Source organism: Eschrichtius robustus, chromosome 17 (assembly GCF_028021215.1).
Source record: "Eschrichtius robustus isolate mEscRob2 chromosome 17, mEscRob2.pri, whole genome shotgun sequence".
Classification (NCBI taxonomy): Eukaryota; Metazoa; Chordata; class Mammalia; order Artiodactyla; family Eschrichtiidae; genus Eschrichtius; species Eschrichtius robustus.
Window position 1 is genome coordinate 10,250,181 of NC_090840.1, and position 20,428 is coordinate 10,270,608.

Consider the following 20,428-nt stretch of genomic DNA (forward strand, 5'->3'; position numbering starts at 1 on the left):
GTTCAGTGTTTCCCTTCTCCCATGTGTAAGTGTAGAACTGACTGGAGTTGATTATTTTCCTCCCCTAGGTCCATTATGGTCTGGTAATACCTCAGCAGACTAAGTGCTGGTTAAGTACTTTCTCCTAAGGACAGGCCTTGTTAAGCACAGTTCATTGCAGTGCCATTTACAATAGCCAAGACATGGAAACAACTTAAATGTCCATTGACAGATGAATGGATAAAGAAGATGTGGCAGATATATACAAAGAAATACTACTCAGCCATAAAAAAGAATGAAATAATGCCATTTATGGCAACATGGATGGACCTAGAGATTATCATACTAAATGAAGTAAGTCAGAAAGGGAAAGACAAATACTATATGATATCACTTACGTGTGGAATCTAAAATACAACACAAATGAACTTATTTACAAAACAGAAACAGACTCACAGACATAGAGAACAGACTTGTGGTTGCCAAGGTGGAGAGGGGTGGGGAGGGATGGATTGGGAGTTGGGAATTAGTAGATGCAAATTATTATACATAGAATGGATAAACAACAAGTTCCTACCGTATAGCACAGGGAACTATATTTAATATCCTGTGATAAGCCATAATGGAAAAGAATGTGAAAAAGAATGTATACATATATATACACACATATATATATAATGTGTATATGTATAGACATATATATACATAATGTGTATATATATACAACTGAATCACTCTGCTGTATGACAGGAATTAACACAACATTGTAGATCAACTATAGTTCAATACAATAAATTTTTAAAAATTAAATAAAATAAAGTTTGTTTTAGCCATTAAAAAAAAAACCCCAGAGTACTGTGGTTCATTTCCAGTTTCTTTCTTTTCTCCTTCCCCCACTGGAAGCAAGAGGGGATTTTTCTCCAGTATTTACAGTGAGAATCTGGTTGAGCTCCTGGGGGTAAAACTCACAAAATGTGTGGGGATCCCTCTGTGATAGGGTCTGCCCAAAGTTTTTAACTCTCAGACTTGTCCACACTGAGCTTCCAGCAACTTTTTAATTATAGTTGAGGTTTTCCCACCCTGGCGCTGGTCCCTGTGACAGTTTATGCTCTTGACTATGTGTGACTCCCTATACTCACCCATCTGTCTCTCCAATGTTGGGGATTTGTCCTGTGCCCTCAACCTCTCTTATGAATCCATGAGGAATTGTTGATTTTTCAGTCTGTTCAGCTTTTTACTTGTTGCTATGATGGAGTGACTTCCAGGCTCCTTGCATATGGAACTGGAAACCAGAAGTCCAATTATTTTTAAAATTCTATCTTCTCTTTCACTTTTATTAGCTAGATTTCTTTGTTGTAATAGTTATTTGCAATAATGTTCAGGATTTGAGTTTGTTTGGGCTTTCTCTTTGTTAAGTACTATTATAAATTCTTCTTTTCTTTTCTTTTCCTTTTTTAACTCATAGCTTTTCTGTTCCTTAGATTTAATCATTTGTAGACTTTGCACTCTTTGGTGTTCATGTGTCCCTTCTTCCTTCATTTGATTCCTGTGTCATTTGATTGTAACCCCATTAGTCTGTGATAGTGTCCTTGAGTTCTGGAACAAGATGTCTCAGGCAGGTCTATATGTTATGCTTCAGACTTGTAATCAGCCATTTATGCAAAGAACCCTGGTATTTACGGAGCACAGTCTACATATAGGAGCACTCATTGCTACTGGGGGTATCATTGCCTTCAGGCAATTTAAGTGGACAGAACTAGGGAATACATACTTTTTTTTTTTTTTTTATGTTTATTTTTGGCTGTGTTGGGTCTTCGTTTCTGTGTGAGGGCTTTCTCCAGTTGCGGCGAGTGGGGGCCACTCTCCATCGCGGTGCGCGGGCCTCTCACTACCGCGCCTCTCCTGTTGCGGAGCAGAGGCTCCAGACGCTCAGGCTCAGTAGTTGTGGCTCACGGGAGTAGTTGTTGCTCCGCGGCATGTGGGATCCTCCCAGACCAGGGCTCGAACCCGCGTCCCCTGCATTGGCAGGCAGACTCTCAACCACTGCGCCACCAGGGAAGCCCGGGAATACATACTTTTTAAAGAAAAAGTTCATGATTTAATAGTATTTCCAATTCAGATTTAACATTACAAGTTTTTGCTGTGTCATTTTATTTTTATCCCTTATTTTCGTACACAGAAATTCTTAATTCCTAACACAGCAACATAATTACGTATTTGCCGTATTCTACCATATAAAAATGGGCCACATTATTAATAATATAATTCAAGCTCTTTGCATTCTTACTGCTTGATGCTTGTCACCTTGAATTTTATATGTCAGATAATAATATTGTTATCCTTGCTTTCTTTATTTATAGACTACATATTTATTTTTACTCTCTTGATGCCATGGTTTAGGTGTGTCTTGTTCAAATAGCTTATTGTTATAATTTGTGTCTGTCTATGCATGTATACGTGCATATGTGTTTGTATTCACAGAGGCATCACTGCATCTTCCCCCTCATTCTGACACTCTTAGTCTTTTAAATAAAGCCTCAGATATGTTATAAATCTATACTTTATAAATTAAATATGAAATAAATATATTAAAACATGTATTAAATATATTTATTATATCAAATTATAGTAAATATTATATAATATATATAATTTTGGTTATTAGGTATTTAGGGTGGACGGAGAGGTGAGCAAATGTTCTTATAAAATAATAAATATGTTTATTCAATAAAATTTAGAAAATGCAGAAGAGAAAAAAGAATCACCAACTCTCTTACTCCCAACAACTAGACAACCACTGTTAACCATTCATTCATAAATGCCTATTAGGGGTTTACTATGTGCCTTTGGATATGTTTCTTTCCAGTCAAGGTTATACAATTAAATAATAATTGATAATAATGGATTCCATTTTTTAGTGCTTATATTTTACCAGGAAATATTTACAGATTATCTCAGTTAATCCTCATAACAAACCTAGGGAATAGGTGATATGTTAATACCACTTTAGAGGTGGAGAAAGTGAGTTTCAAAAATGTTGAGTGACTTGTCCAAGATGTCAGTATTAACATGGCCTTGGAAAATGGGGCGAGGGGAGGGTCGGCCCTCTGCCCGCGTTGGAGCAGGGGTGCCTGCGGCGCGCTGGAGAGTTCACGGCAAATCTTTTGATTAAAGCATGGAATACGGAAAACAAAAGACTTCAGCTGGTGCTGTAGTCTCATCTGAAATTCTACAGGCGTAGAATTATAAGCAGTATATAAGCTTATACTGCTTATAAGCAGTATATGGCAGAGTTTTAAGCCAATCTGAGAGTCTGTTTTTCCGTAGAAATTTCAAGCGTTAGTTTTGACCGCCACTTGCTACGGAACGTTCAGTTGATGAAACTGAAGGTCTTTCGCTCAGGAGAAGTAAATCAAGAACCCGAGGCTCCCGTACTCCTGAGCTTCTGTGAATGGCCCCGGCGCTCCTGACCACGCTTCCGGGTAGGATGTCACTGAGATCCCTGGAGCCTCCTGCTGCTGTCTCTCCTGGGTTTCCTGGTGAGGTGGTACCTCGGTCTTCCCCACTACAAGGTGATAGAATGCGTGAACTGGACGTACTCCTGTGACTATGAGCCCATTTACAGACAAGACTTCTGCTTCACACTTCGAGAGCATTGGAACTGCTCTCACCAAAACGCACGTCTTGTCATCCTGGTGACCTCACACCCCTCAGATGTGAAAGCCAGACAGGCCGTTAGAGTTACTTGGGGTGAAAAGAAGTCTTGGTGGAGATATGAGGTTCTTTTTTTTTTTTTAACATCTTTATTGAAGTATAATTGCCTTACAATGGTGGGTTAGCTTCTGCTTTATAACAAAGTGAATCAGTTATACATCTACAATATGTTCCCATATCTCTTTCCTCTTGCATCTCCCTCCCTCCCACCCTCCCCATCCCACCCCTCTAGGTGGTCACAAAGCACCGAGCTGATCTCCCTGTGCTATGCGGCTGCTTCCCACTAGCTATCTATTTTACACTTGGTAGTGTATATATGTCCATGACACTCTCTCACCCTGTCACATCTCACCCCACCCCCACCCCATATCCTCATGTCCATTCTCTAGTAGGTCTGTGTCTTTATTCCCGTCTTACCACTAGGTTCTTCATGGCCTTTTTTTTTTTTTTTTTTTTCCTTAGATTCCGTATATATGTGTTAGCATACTGTATTTGTTTTTCTCTTTCTGACTTACTTCACTCTGTATGACAGACTCTAACTCCATCCACCTCATTACAAATACCTCCATTTCATTTCTTTTTATGGCTGAGTAATATTCCATTGTATATATGTGCCACATCTTGTTTATCCATTCATCTGTCGATGGACACTTAGGTTGCTTCCATGTCCTGGCTATTGTAAATAGAGCTGCAATGAACATTTTGGTACATGACTCTTTTTGAACCATGGTTTTCTCAGGGTATATGCCCAGTAGTGGGATTGCTGCGTCATACGGTAGTTCTATTTGTAGTTTGAGATATGAGGTTCTTACATTTTTCTTATTAGCCCAGTAGGCTGAAAGGGAAGACAAAGTATTAGCATTATCCTTCGAGGATGAACACCTCCTTTATGGCAACATAATACAAGATTTTTTAGACACGTACAATAATCTGACCTTGAAAACAATTATGGCATTTAAGTGGGTAACTGAGTTTGGCCCCAACGCAGGGTACATCACGAAGACAGACACTGATGTTTTCATCAATACTGGCAATTTAGTGAAGTATCTTTTAAATTTAAACCACTCAGAGGAGTTTTTCACAGGTTGTCCTCTAATTGATAATTATGCCTATAGAGGATTTTAACAAAAACCCCATATTTCATACCAGGGGCATCCCTTCAAGGTGTCTCCTCCCTACTGCAGTGGGTTGGGTTATATAATATCCAGAAATTTGGTGCCAAGAATCTATGAAATGACGAGTCACGTAAAACCCATCAAGTTTGAAGATGTTTATGTTGGGATCTGTTTGAATTTATTAAAAGTGGACATTCATATTCCAGAAGACACCAACCTTTTCTTTTTATATAGGATCCATTTGAATGTCTGTCAAATCAGATGCATGATTGCAGCCCATGGCTTTCCTTCCAAGGAAATTATCACATTTTGGCAGGCTATGCTAAGGAACACCACCTGCCATTTTTTCCCCTTATATCAGTGTTTATTTATTTTTTTGTTGATTTTTTTAGCATCTTTATTGGAGTATAATTGCTTTACAATGGTGTGTTAGTTTCTGCTGTATAACAAAGTGAATCAGCTAGACATATACATACATCCCCATATCTCCTCCCTCTTGCGTCTCCCTCCCACCCTCCCCATCCCACCCCTCTAGGTGGTCACAAAGCACCGAGCTGATCTCCCTGTGCTATGCGGCTGCTTCCCACTAGCTATCTATTTTACATTTGGTAGTGTTTATATGTCCATGCCACTCTCTCACTTCGTCCCAGCTTAAAAATATGGAACGCTTCACGAATTTGCATGTCATCCTTGCGCAGGGGCCATGCTAATCTTCTCTGTATCGTTCTAATTTAGTATATGTGCCGAAGCAAGCACCCACATGCCGTTATTAATTTGACATTCTACCCAAAGCCTAGAGAAGGGAGGGATACTTTGTGGAGACCGTTAAAATTAGACTGCGAAATCTCCAATGGAAGACTCATGGGAGGGTCATCGTGTGGCTTACACAGAACCGAAACTCCTGAAGAGCCCATAGGCTAGATACTGGAGGGTTGCACTTGACCTGTGGTTTATTTTGACAACAATCAAGTCAGGCCTTTTAAAGATGATATTCAGAGGAATTAAACATCTTACAAAGGAATAGGAGGTTTTTGTTGATAAAACAAACAATTTCAACATGTCATTCTATAGATTAGAATTTCTTAAATGGGTTTCATTGAATCATAAGCTCATTTGTCCATAACAACAAAGCAGTGTGGAGTATTATTCATTGAACAATCTAGTCAGTTCAGGGTTTTGTGTATATCTTACGTGGATTACAGTTTTGAAAATACATAGTTCTGTGTAAGAAAACTGAAGTTATACTGAACAAAATTTCATCTGTTTTTGGTCATTTGGAAGATACTTCAGGATGTTTCAGTATTTCAGAGTTATCAATTATTATTTAATGTTACTTAGAGTTTTGCACTTTCATGGGTGTTTGAAGTTATGGTTGTTTCAATACTGTATAAACAGAATAGTGAAAATCACTATATTTAAACTTCTTTTCCAGTTACTTCACTAATGAGTTAATTATGAATAGTTCCATTAATGTGTAGTCATTGGTCATTATTGCATATCAGTAATCTCTTGAACTTTGATAAATATTTTGTCGTGGTAATATAGAGAAGAATTAAAGCAAGAAGATCTGAATTATTGTCTTGTTTTTAAAAATATAATCCCCGGTGTTTTTAGATGTCACTTCATCTGTCTCATTTTTCCACCTGGAAATTAGGAGTAGTATAGAATGCCAGGCAGCATGTTTCCTTTTGGAAAGGACTCTGAAGCCAAAAAGAAAAGAGAGAATGTGGTGGCCAGAATATTATGAAAGGAGTGTCGTATTTTAGTGATTGAGTTGGAAAGAGAAGACTAAAGATTCGAGCTGCATTGTTAACTGCTCCGCGTTTTATCTCATTAACAATCAGTTTGAGAATAAAAAGAAAAAAGAAAAAACACTGCTGCTATTGTAATTAGTCTCACATCAAGAGGAAAGCCCTACTATGTGGTCTAAAATCAAGTCTGATTTCCATGTCATGGAGAAGCACATTTTTTCATAGGAGTGGTGATGTAGGTCACCTTTGACCTGTTAGTTGGTCCAAGAGGAGCACTCCTTGCCCCCATATCCTTGGGATTGTGCAATTTCCCATTAGGCCTGATATGGGACAAGTGATTCCTTTCATCTGGATTACATGATGGTGAAAGATCAAATCTGTTGGCAGAAAATATGAACTTGAAAGTGTATAGTCAGCTCTTGTAATGCTCATATATTTATAATTCTCCTATAAGAAAAGCTTAATTTCAGTTAGAACCATTATAATGTTTGATTCTTTATAACAAGGCTATTTCCATTTCGCGCATCTCAGACCTGATCCAGTTACAATAAAATCAATTAAATGAAGAAAAGAAAATGGGGAGAAATTTTACTGGCTGAACTTCCAGTGGAATGAATTATTTTGGGCTAATTTTCTGCTATGGTTGTGAGAAATCAATAGATTTTGCAGAATTTGGAAAAGCAGCCTTTACTGATTAAGAACATGTTTGGCTGCCTGCAACAGAAGGAAAGTCAATTATAGCGGCTTCATACAACATACGTTAAGGTTTCCATCTAACAATTAAGCCTAGACCCAGGGTGGTACAGCACATTCTATCATTGTTCCAGGCTCTTTCCTCCTTTGTACTTTCCTTGACACACGGTTTTACCCTCATGTGTGTCACCACATGGTCACAGAATGGCTGCTTCAGCTCAACCTTCGTGTCTGTGTGTCAGGCAGTCACTGAAGTGGGAAAGAAATCCACAGAAGCTTTCTGCTTATATCTCAATGGTCAGAAATATGTCCCAAGGTCACCCTTATCTGTGATCAAGGTTGGAATATGGAGGGTTTATTTTTCTGGGCACATTTCCACCTTAAATAAAATCTGGATTCTCTCCCGAAAAGAGAAAAGGAGAATGGATAATAGGCAACAGGCAAAATCCACTACCTCATGTATATTTAACAAGTAGTTACATGAAAATAAATTTCATAATAAACTCAGTCTCTTGAGGCAGAGCAGGATATCTGCTTTTGGGGAAAAAGGAGTATGGGAAAATATAGTGCAGTGCTATAGCACGTGGAACAAAACCCCTTGCTGTTGAAATTTGAAGAGAAACAAAGTTCATCCGTTAACAAGGAATTTCCCAGTTGTGTGGTTTGCCCAGAGGATCAGATACTTTGTGAGCTCAGCATTGATCATCCCGCACTTTACAGCTCTCTGCAGTGTCATTATTATGGTTCATTATACTGTTTGCAACTATCTTGGCCAACCTTGAAGATGAGTTCAAAAAGGCCTCGTCCTGCAAACACTCCTCCAGCTCTGCCTACGCTGACTAAGTCAGCTAGGTTTATCTCCCATCAGCAAGTCATTAGGTGGGAAAAGCACTAAAGGAACTCAGGAGCTAAGGATCTTTTAAGGATCTTTGGTGCATCTACTGTCAGTGCATCGGAAGCCTCTGATCTGGGTACTTCTGTCCTATCGCCAGTGAGCATTGCTGGATTCTGCCAGCTGTTAATCCCTGCTAAAGTGCTGGTGGATAAGTTAAAGCAATGTGTCTCAGATTCTTTTCCACCAGCGTACCCTTAAGATATGGAACTAAACCGGGGAAGGTGTTGTGTGTGTGTATGAGGTGAGGTAGGGCGACAGCAATGCGCGCGCGCGCGCGCGCGTGTGTGTGTAAAGCATGCCACCTGGCATGATTCACTTTTATTCTGGGAAACGTCCCACAATTTACCTAGTGGGGAGGGGATTCTTCCACTCTCAATTTATAGACTTCTGTTGAAGTTCCAGGGTGGGTGTGACATTTGGCTAATTCTATAGCTGGCCACCATGATTCATTCAGTGACCCAACTGGAGTCAGTGAGATTCAAGGTTTCTTTTCTCCTGAGATTTCTAGGAAAGAGACTCTTGCTTTTTTCCCCCTGAGATTAAAGACAGAGAAGATATAAAATCTGAAGCGTTGGCACTCATCTTTTGGTTATAAGAATAAAGTCAGTATGGAGGAGAGAAGATTCTGAGAGAGGATGAAGAAAAACAAAGTCTAGGAGACATCTTTTGAGTCTCTGGACAAGCTGTATCCAAAGCCAGTCCCATTCCTGGACTTTTCATTTATCTAAGCAAATATTTTGTGTGTGTGTGTTTAAGCCACCTGGGTACTTTGTGGCATTTGAAACAAACAAATGAAAATCACTAGCACGAACTCCATATCCTTGAAATTATTTGAAGTTTTGGGTTTCAGCCTAACAATTCACACACACTTAGCATTCTCCTCAACAATATAAATATATATATATATATATATATTTAAATAGAAAATGTATTTAAATTTTCATTTAAATCACTTCACTTTCTGCCTCAAAATTTTCAAGTAAAATTTATTTTCCAGGAGGAGATGTCATATTTATTATATAGTTTCTCATTCCCTTGACACAATTCTGCGTGTGCCAGGTGGTAGATCTACTGCAATTTTAGAAACATAAGCTTGAAGAGCTGTGCATACAAGTATAATAGGGAACTTCTGAATACAAAAAGTTTTCAGGACTCAAAAACATGGAATTATAATGGTAGGATAATAGGCTTTGGCACAAGAAGACCCATTTGGGACTTTACAAATAGGCAGCACTCACTCCGTCCACAAATAAAGCGCTTTTTTGTAGAGGAATACATAAATATAAAAATTCCATAAGCTAGTAACCAGTGGGGTTCACAATCTGAATTTTAACAACTTTATTGAAATAGCTCTGTGTAAGCAGAGATATCCCACGTTATAAAGTGTGACACCTGACGTTGAAGGAAACCAAGCATAATGCTAATGCTTCTGGGAAGTGTGTTTCCTTTAAAAAAAAAAATCCTCAGGATATTATTTCGCTACAGCACAATGTGTTTTAAATTATGAACTACTGAGACCAGTTTTTTCACAAAGTTAGTTTAAACCCCTATTTTTCAAAGGGTTCAGATTTGAGGTGGGTGTGAAAAACAGTATAGATGCTTGATTCATGCTCTGTGAAAGTCCTTCTTTCCTATCCAGAGCCCAATGTGCATAAACTGAGGAAGATTGCAGATGACCAAGACATCAAGCCTTTCATCAAATTTCTTTCAAGTGAACTTCTTAAGCAGAAGTTCATTTACCATAGAGTAGAATACATTTGATTCAAAGGGGTTATTTCAACATCTGTATGATTCCAGAAATCCTGAAGAAATGAGGACAATTCAACCAAGTATCCTGATGTCTTTGTTCACTTATTAGCTAATACTTCAGTAATGGAAGGCATAAGGATTTTTGTCTTTACGTCTTTACTCATTGAATCTTAAGGCAGCACTGAATTCTAGATACTATGGGATCTCTTCTGTGGTCACTAGTCTAAAGAACCTCAATGAAGGGCTTCAACGTTTCCGCCTCTTTCTCTATATTTTATTTTCATGAGCTTTCTTCACATAGGAGGCTCTAGAATACTATGCAGCGGTCATAAAGTAGAGCAAATAATTTAATATCCCACCTCCAAATCTTCTGCAATAGCAAAATCTTAGCAAGAAAGGAGAGTATCACTCTTCATCTTCAGCTCTCCTTCATCTGACCTGAAGGGTACTGGCTCCAACATTTGCTGTTTTGTTTTGAACCGCAGTATTATATTTGAACACACAATGATTTTTTTCCCTTGACTGAGCCCTACTTTGGTGATTTTTTTTTCCAGTCAAACTAAGGAACTTAAGATCACTTTGCTACTACAAGGATAAATGGGCAAGAGAAGTATCTTTCTGACATCAGGAAATATTTGCAGGGATCGTTTGTGTCCCAGGACCCTTTTGGATTTAACTTATTCCCTGCAAAAGAGAAAGTGTTGTTAGCTGTCATCGCTAAGAATAAGACGTCTATGTAGCTAAGAAAATAGCTAGAAAAAACGCAATATTTTCAGCAATATACGTAACGAAGACATTGAGAGCTATCTAGAATGTTTTATTCATGTTTGAATCACAAGAGGATTTGTTTTTCACTGCATGCAGTAAGAGCAACCAAACAAAAGTATTCAAGAACTCTGTTTTCCCATCCCTTATTTTCTCAAGTTGTCCTAATATGATGATGTGACTTTGATTCTTGGTGATGGTAACTATTTGGGTGCTTCTCAATCTTTGTATCCACTTAAATACTCCACAAAAACTATTGAATGTGCTTTCGAGAACCTTATCTTAAAATAGTGCCAACATACTAGTTCTTTAAGGATATACAAATGAAAAGGCGTGCTTATATTCATGAAAATTCTGGAATAGCAAATATCAGTTATGTGCTCTAGTAATAAAAGGACATCAGTTTTAAGAAAATGGCAGTGCTTAATTGAAGTCTACAAAGTATGATTTGATCCTATCTCCCCCCTTAAATCTTCCAACGAGAAGTAATGAGTGGGTCCAGAAGCCCAAGCAGAGAAAAGAAAATTTATATTTATTAGTTGTCTACCATGTTTTAGGTACTTTACACATATCAGTTCATTTATATTTATATTTTTTATTATAGAAGCAAATGAGGAAACGTGCATTAATCCAAATAATTCTAGTGATTCAAGAACCACAAAACAAAACAGGGAAAGGAGATAACAATTTATGGCAAAGCCTTGATAACTATTTTGAAAAAATGGTGATATGTCTGAACAATGACAAACATGATGCTGTGACTATACAAGCCCTGGTTCCATGGCAACCCTGTCCCAGCCAATTGTGAAGAAGGCAGCCTGGTAATGGAAGAAGAAAATAAGATCTAAACTTTCAGACACTCCTTAACCTGTTCGTCTTCCTGGAAATATGTTATATTCCAATTGCTATCTTTACTTCTTATCCATACATCCTCTTCTTCTGTTTTTGGTAAAACACACATTTTAATTTATCATTTGATTATATAGGTCAAACAGTTCAAAAGTGCTTCTGAAGAAGTTCTCCCACCCACCAACTCTATTCTTACTCCCCAGAGGTGATATTTTTTTGTGTCTGTTGTTAGCTTCATCGGTTGTATGCCCATAATTTTAAATAGTATTGTTATACTCTTACTTGTTGATTTTTAAATAGCATACTGTCCTATGATGCCACATGATGCAAGATAAAGATTTAACTCACATAAACTATAGGAATGGTGAGTGCATCTGGCAGGCAATTTGCATTTCTCATACTGATACTAAGGTTACACTAACCTCATTAATGGATTGGAAGGCATCCCCCCTTTTTTATCTTCTGGGAGAGCAAGCATAACATAAGAGATATTCACCTTTAAACTTTGGTGGAATTAACCTGTAAAAACATCTATTTCAACTTCTTTAATAGCTATAGGACTTTTCAGCCTTTCTTCTTCTTCCTAAATCAGTTATACATTATATCTCACTAGGATTTTGTTCATTTCACAAAAAGCTTCAAACTTACTGGCAAAAAAAACCTCAGAATTTTCTCTTATGCATTAGTATCTTTGTAATTCCTGTTATATCTATACTATTTTATCCCTAATTTGGCTTATTATTATTTTTTCTTTTTTTCCCCCTTAAACAGCATAGTAAAGATTTTTTACTTTATTAGCCTTTTAAAAAAATTGTTTTGGTTCATCTTCTGTATTGAATCTTTTTATTTTTATATTCACTGATTAATACTTTTATTACTTGTTTATTAAATATTGGTTGTTGGTGTTAACAATTAGCCTATTCTTTTTTTTTAAATTTACTTATTTTGTTTATTTTTATTTTTGGCTGCGTTGGGTCTTCGTTGCTGCATGTGGGCTTTCTCTAGTTGTGGCGAGCGGGGGCTGCTCTTTGTTGCAGTGTGCCGGCTTCTCATTGCGGGGGCTTCTCTTGCTGCGGAGCACGGGCTCTAGGCGCGCGGGCTTCAGTAGTTGCAGCACATGGGCTCAGTAGTTGTGGCTCGTGGGCTCTAGAGCGCAGGCTCAGTAGTTGTGGCGCACGGGCTTAGTTGCTCTGCGGCATGTGGGATCTTCCCGGACCAGGGCTTGAACCCGTGTCCCCTGCCTTGGCAGGCAGATTCTTAACCACTGCGCCACCAGGGAAACCCAATAATTTTAACTTTATCTTTTCTTCTTTTTAATTTATCTTTCATTATACTTAAAAGTTTTTAAATTGGAAACACTAGTTTTTAGCTTTTCTCTTTTCTAATGTAAAAATTTTAAAACTAAATTTTCCTGTAGACACTGTTTTTATTATATGGCACAACTTTTGATAAACTTATTATATCCAAAGTTATCTTTCAGTTATAAAATTATAGTTTAATTATTACAATTTCATTTATATTTCCATTTTTATTTCTTCTTTGACCATGGGTTATTTAATAGTGTTTTATAAAAATTTCCAAATGTATGGTGCTTTAAAATTTCTTTTTGTTATTGATTTTTTAGAATTGTGATCAGAATATGTGATTGGAGTAGTAACCTTTGAAATTTTTGAATATTGCTTTATAATCTTAGTGATAATCAAGTTTTTTAAATGTGTCAGGTTTTCTTGAGAAAATATGAATTCTCTACTTGTTGAGTATAGTTAGATCAAGCTGGTTAATGGTGTTGACACGCCCCATTACTCCAGACAAACCAGGATGATTTGACACCCTAGGTGAAGGAAGAACAGAGGTTGAAGGAGGAGGAAGGCAGTTCACAGGGAAAGACCAGAGTCAAGTGTTTATTTTAAAGAATTTTATTTTAAAAGTAAAATAGGCTTTGGAGTGAGTCCTCTGCTTTCAGATAAGACCAAAAATTTTATAGTACAAATGTAAGTTATAATATAAGACATAGACTATGATCAAGCTTCCTATTATACCCCATATTCCACAACATTTAGGAATTTCTATAGATTATTTTATCTAATCCTCTTAACAAATAAATGAGGTGGCAATTATTACCACTTTTACAAATGCTACTTACTTAGTAAGAACTTAGCAATTTGTACAACATAAGCTGGTTGGTCAGTGACAAAGGACTAGAATGACCTCTGGTCCAACCCCAGAGCCTTTCTCTAAACCATTAACCTCTTCTGCCAAGTACTTGCTAGACTTTGTGGGTGACACAAGAAAGGTGAGATTTGTTCCTGCTCTCAAGGAAGGACACTGTCATCTGATTAGGGACACATGTCTCATGTCCTAAAAATAATTAGAAAATGGGACTAGTTAGTGAACTAATAAAGTTCTAACACAAAATTCATGCGCCAAAGTTAGTATCTAGTACAATGCCTGTGGTATTATAAGACTCGCAGTGAGGAGAGGCCATCAACATAGTCATAGTTTGATTTTTAATATGTTCTTAATTTCTGAATGGCATTATTGGAAACCGTAGTTTTATTTATCACGCTAACAGAAATCTGACCACCCTTGTTGCCTGACCTTGTTTTCCCTTTTTGAGGAGGTTGAGTAACACACATAACACTATCAATTTAATGAAAAAATATCTGTCAAGCTGATTTGGCTCCCTGTGGATTGATTCAGTTGACTGAATTTTCCACATTTCAGAAAAACCAGTTATTTTTATGACATGCAAATGCAGCCTAAATTTTGGTCTCAGAATTGCTGAGTTCAGGAAAGACTGCTGAAAGCTGGGAAGCCTAGTCAAGCATTTGCTTTCAGCTGTTGAACTTATGAGGATCTGTTCTAGATAAAGCTAAGTGACATTGTGCTGAGAGTCATCTGACACACATTAAGATGAAAAAGTAAGAGTCGATCTGCTGACTCCTAGTGTTAACCAGAGTTAATTAGGGGCTTGTGAGAGGCCAGCATGAAACAAGCTATTCCAAAGTGAACTGAGATATACTGCACTTCTCCAACACCTGACTTCTTAACAGCAAGGTGAACCTCAAGAACACAGTTCATATAAAGATTGGTTTGCATTCCGTAAAAATATTTACATGTTAGGAATTAAGTGCACGAGTGTGTTAGTTATTTCTCACCCAACAAAGGTCTTGGAGAATTTCTGTTTCCAGAAAAGAAAATTAATAACAATGTCCATTTGAGACCTGATACAGCACTTTTGTATATGCTGCTTTCCAATTTGAGAATTTACATTTTTGTTGCTGTTTTCTTCCGACTGACAATGAGGCAAGCTGTCCAGGTTCTGCCACTGATGTCATCTGAGGGGCTGGGCTGAAAGAAAACAAACTTGGAAAGCCTTCCCACAGAGCTGTAATAGCAGGGGTGGTCACTAATATTTTTTTTTTCTTTAAATGTCGATATTAAACTTTCCTTGACACTGAACCTTGTATTGCTGGGTATTTTAAGTTGTTTATCCAGAATCCGACACACTTTAACCTACATAGTTCTGGTGATAATTGCTGAATTTCCAAATTAATAGGAAAACTGGCACAATAGTAGATATCAGAGTTTGCTATTTGTGAAGTGCCAATTTTCTGTAATTAGGGAAAATTGCTAATTATCACTGGAACTATTCATTAATATTTGAAGGAAGAAAGATAAAAATTAATAGAAATGCTTTTTTTAGTGGCTAAAATTTTTAAAGGCTACTTGCTGGGCAGTTGTGAGGAGAATTGAGGCAGCTTTACCTAAATTTTGTGATGGAATGTTCAAAATGAGAGACTTATACCTCACTTAACTAGTACTTCCAGTGTTCAAGTGCAAATTGGGAAAGTCCCTACTTAATCGCGTAATACCAGTACCTTTGCATGTAAGGTCAAAGTGGCCCTGGTTTGTTAAATAAAGAGGGCAGAGTCTTCCACATTTATTTAGCGTTATGAAAAGAGGCATTTATTTGCAAGCTTTGCCTAGAGCAATGCTAATTCTTACTGTTATATCACATAATTTTAGGAATATGATAAGCTATGAACGATAGCGTTGAAAATGAGCCATCATTTTCAAAGTTTATAGAACGTTTACCACAGATAGCCTTTTAAGTCTTATTTCTAGGCATGTTCTTTGACCCCAAATAAAAATAAGTACAAAGTGTAAGTGATGTTTGAAAGATCTTAAATCAGTTTTTTTTTTTTTTTCTTTTCAAGAAGAGTTTAAAATATGTGCTCATTAACATCAGGAAATATCAGAAAATGATAAATTTTTTTTTAAGCCAATGAGTGTTAAAAAAAGTCATTATGAGATAGTGAATTATTCTTTTACAACAAATATTTTCTGAGCCTCTACCCTGAGAAAGGAACTTGGGCAGAGGGAGACTAGTGGGTTTTTGGACTAGATGGGCAAAAAGGAAGAAAAAAAAAGTTGGTAAAGAAAGTTGGTGATCAGGGTCAGGCTGAAGCTGAGATGTGCTTGTCTGTAGGGGATAGACCAAGAAGACACAGTGATTTCAGCAATGCCAATGAATTTAGGGTCAGGGAGAAGGTGAACACAGAGTCAGGGAACCAGTAAGGATGATCAGCTGAAAAATTGGAAAAAATGTTCTGGCTGGATGGAGCCGTGGACATAATTCAGTTCAATTCAGAGCAGCATTGATTGAGTTCCTACTAGGTGTTGAATGTAGTCCATTTTGAAAACTTAGGTAAGAAAAATTGGTGAACACACATGATGTTTTACCTGTGATGTCAAATATTCTGTCTCCTTCATATTAGATGGTGGTACTGAAGATGAAAAGTTATTGCTAGTGGATGTCAGACAATATTTTGCACCTTAGGTCACCCAAGCTTGAATAGCATCTTGTGTTGGGAAGGGATCTCAGATGTAACCTAATCTCACCTGCTACCCCATGCTGAAATCCCTGAGGACATTTACTCGAGGAAAGGTAGCCCTTTCGTAAGAATCATGTTGGATTACTGAAGGAAAGGGAGCTTGCAGTTGGTCTGTGTTATTCCAGCCTGGAATCAGCAATCTGGAGAAATAGCCTCGGAACCTTCCTTAACTGATAGGTTTTCCCACACTGTTATCCTAGCTTTGCCCTACTGGGATCAAGTTCTAGTTTGACAATATCTTTCCCGATACCTGGCACTCAGAAAGTAGTGCGATTTCCAGTGTGCCCTGATCAAGAAGAATCCAGGGAAAGCTGCTTAGGTTATTTCACTTCAATTCATACTTTTCAAGATTTATGAGACTGTTTGGCTCAAAAAAACCCCGCTGGCCACTTTATCAGTCCACCAGAGTTCCTAGCTGTAAGCAACAGAAACTTACAGTGGCTGATGTATGGTGGAAAGAAATTTACTAAAAAGATAATTGGGGAGCTTACAAAATCTCCACCAGGGCCAGAGAACTAGCCTCAGAGCTTAAGCAGCCAGGAATGGAGCCCAAGGTGACATTTCAATTGGCTTCCGGTGGAGAGACCACTGCCACCGGGGACCGTACCCCCGAGCTTTACTTCCTACCCCACAGAACTTGGAGCCTGGAGCTGCCCCTGGAATGACAGCAGCCACTGTCTGGTTGCTGCAGAGCCGCTGTCTAACCCGTCCTATTCAGGCTCTTGGTAATGCCTAGGACTCATGTCAGTACAATGGCTGCGAAAATGGCACAACTGCACCAAATAAGGGGAGACTTCTCGAAACAGAGGCAGAGAGTTCAGAAGCTGGGCAGCCCCAAGGCTGGCAAAATTACCATTGGTGCCCTCTTACCTCCTTACTTTATACCTTCTCATCTTAGACTTACGTAAAGACCAAAATTCTCTGTACCATTTTTACTTTTCTAAGATGGCCTCTGGTAGGTAGGGGATTAAATGCTTCCATTTCTAAGTAATACTTTTTCTTGCTATTTTAAATACAGACTGCTCGCAGGAGAAAGAATATCAAGGACGTTATTTTTAAAAGTAAATAAGTGATAATGACAGAGTATCTAAGATTTACTGTGTTTAGCCTCTGTGGGTAACCAGGGGTCATCTTTTTTCAAGTGCTCAGAAATCATGGGCATTAACAGAAGACAAAGTGGAATTGTAATGCTTTGTACAGCATTCCATTGGGGAACTTTCTTTATTTAGGAGATAAGAGTTTAGAACCTCTTTCCCTTCATACCTGACCACGCATTATAAGATCCACAGGACAAAATATAATCATATGGAATATGGAACATGCTTAGTCATGCAGCTTCTTTACAAGACCGTCACAGAGTTGTGACGACAGACTTAGATAATAATAATGCAAAATTCATCAAGCGCTCACGGTACCGTAAGACATCATTGTGGGTCCTTTATGTCAATTAACGTATGTAATTCACAACCGCCCTAAGAAGAAAGGTTGTTCTTATCCTATTCTGCATATGAGGACATTGAAGCAGAGAGAGCAGGTTACCCACCCAGGCTTCTACATCTCGTCAGTGGCCAGAGCCAGATTGGAAAGCAGGCAGTCTGACCCCAAAGCCCAGAGCCTGACCCACTCGGTCTAGCTGCCTGTTAGAAAAGCACACACAGTGATGCTATCAGGTTTCTCTTTGGCGGGTCAGAAGTAGCATTCCTGCAGTAAAGGTACTTTTGCTCTGGTGGTTGGCACTTCTCAGCTGAAATGAGAAGCCGTTTTACTGCCACCGGTACAGAAAAATATGTCGACCTTATTTTTCCTCTCAGTCCAATCCCAAATGCAGGGAGCAGTGTGACTACCCAGTGTGAAAAATATTCCAAGCATCTCAGCTGATAAATTCTAATGGAGCTCCGATGCCTTTTGTGACTTTGTTCAGATTCGTTTAGTGCACCAAGCATAAACTGCTTAAATCTTTCACATACAACCATTCTATTGCCTATTAATTAGAACCATCTTTTAATTGCATTGGTGCTTCAGAATTAAGTCAATATAGTTACAGGGATAGAATCCCCTGAAGGAAAAATTTCTCTTTATAGGAAGCAAGTGATGTTAAAAACGACAGAAGCAGCAAACAATAAAAATCCCCGTAACATCTCCAAAACATCCCCACAAAAATCTCCCTAAATCATTTGAGGATAAAACTCCATTTTCCTAGCTGCAGATTAAAATACCCTTGATACTAAGCCTCCTTCCACACCCCTGCTGTGTTGGCTGTCGTTGAAATGTTCTTTCTGTGTCTTCAGCTCTCTCTCTTTTAAAACTGATTTCTCCTCCCCAGTACGTGAGGTAACCAGTATCCTCCTACTGTTTACAGACTCTCTCCTCCGTCAAAACAGGAAAAGATCACAAGTCAGGCTTTGCCTTCTGATGGATTGGTTCTATTTTTTATTTCACGGATTAAACATTACCTCATCCAAGCATTTGCATTTTAGGTCATTTCAGCTCTCAGTGTCTAAAGGAACGTCAGTTATTGACAAAGGTTGGGGAAATCGGAGGCAAGGCAAGAGGAAGGGTTGAAATCATTCAAATGTCCTGAAGGTAGACTTGCTTTAACACTTTGGGGGAGGTGTTGAAGTTGGGCATGGAAACGTTTCTAACTTTTCTCCCTGAACTTCCAGAGGGACAAAGAGATAGCAGGGATGGACAGAGACTCGGTCCTGGGTTGCTGGTGGGTCTGGGGCCTTGGCTTCCCCTGGCCTCTCTGGCCGCCCCCAGACCCATTTCATCACAGGTTCATCTCCTCACAGCCTCCACCTCAGCCATACCCCGATTCTCCCTCCCTCTCACCAGAAATGCCCTGAAGTGTACATGCTGATTGTCATCACAAGTTATTTTAGTTAATGTCATAAAGTTCCTGACGCCTATTCGTTAGTGGACATATGACTGTATTCAACGCTGCCTGGATCATGTTGCCTTGAAAAATAATCCAACAAACATCCTCATACCGCAATCTATGGCCTATATTTCAAGTAGTATTACCTCCTTGCTCTCTGGAGTTCTGAGTCAGGCTTTTTATAGTTCACATAACCTAGATTTGTGAGTCACTATGTACAATAAATAGCATTCCCCCTGCTACCACGAGTCTTGGAATCGATGCCAGGTGTCACTGCTGTTGACAGCCCTGCTTGCTGACGACAAATGTGCCACAGAAATCATGGTCATCCGAGGCCTCAGTTTCCTCGTCTCTAAAAGTGAGATGGTCGGTAGCTTTCTAACACTTGTTTTGGTATCAGTGGCATGTCTCTTGTTTATCTTTTATTCGGAATGAAAACTTTTGAAGAACTTACATTTTATCTTACACCCCAAAGTGCATATTCTGCTTTGCTATGTTTCAGGATGAAGCTCACACTGAATGGGAAAAGAGGAAAGAGCAAAGGATAGCAAGCTGGTGGGAAATTTTGGACCACATGCTCTATCTCATGGTTCCGAATAAAGAGAAAATGGGCAGAGCAAAGGGGCAAATAAAGAAGGATCTATTTGCTCACAACTGTGTTCCTATCCTCTGAAGCATGTTGTTGAAGCCTTGGAGACATCATTAGTTTCTCTTACTACCTTCCTCAAGCCTGAGTGGCCAGTCTTGGAAAGATGCGGCCGGTGTTCTGCTGTTATAGGCTACTCCAGAGCCCATACTGGCCTGGAAGAAATTGGAAGTGAAGTTAATACCCAAGGAATAAGTGAACGCTGGCCGCTGTAGCAGAACATTCCAGCAGAGCAAGGGTGACCACTGGGGTAGTATGTGGCCCAGTATGTAGACAGGATGACATTGAAGGGACCTCGTTTCTCTGATTCTCTGATAGTCAGCAAAACACCACACATGACGCTAGCGCTACATTTCCTTGGTTTGCTTGGTTTAATCTGGTCTCCCTTGCTTCTCCTTTTCTCATACCTTGTCTCCGGGTTTTAAGGACCTATTTGGGGTTTGCGCCTTCTTTTCCATCTCTTCAGGTGCCATTCGGCCTCACTTGTTTCTCTATT

At 38.7% G+C, this 20,428-nt stretch overlaps 1 non-coding gene and 1 pseudogene across 1 annotated transcript; one reads left to right on the forward strand and one right to left on the reverse strand.

Annotated features, from left to right (window-relative positions):
* Positions 1 to 3,400: 3,400 nt before the first annotated feature.
* On the forward strand, positions 3,401 to 17,073 carry LOC137751015 (UDP-GalNAc:beta-1,3-N-acetylgalactosaminyltransferase 1-like; annotated as a pseudogene).
* On the reverse strand, positions 5,462 to 5,564 carry LOC137751647 (U6 spliceosomal RNA). Its single transcript, XR_011070898.1, has one exon. It is a non-coding gene; the product is annotated as a U6 spliceosomal RNA (small nuclear RNA).
* Positions 17,074 to 20,428: the final 3,355 nt, after the last annotated feature.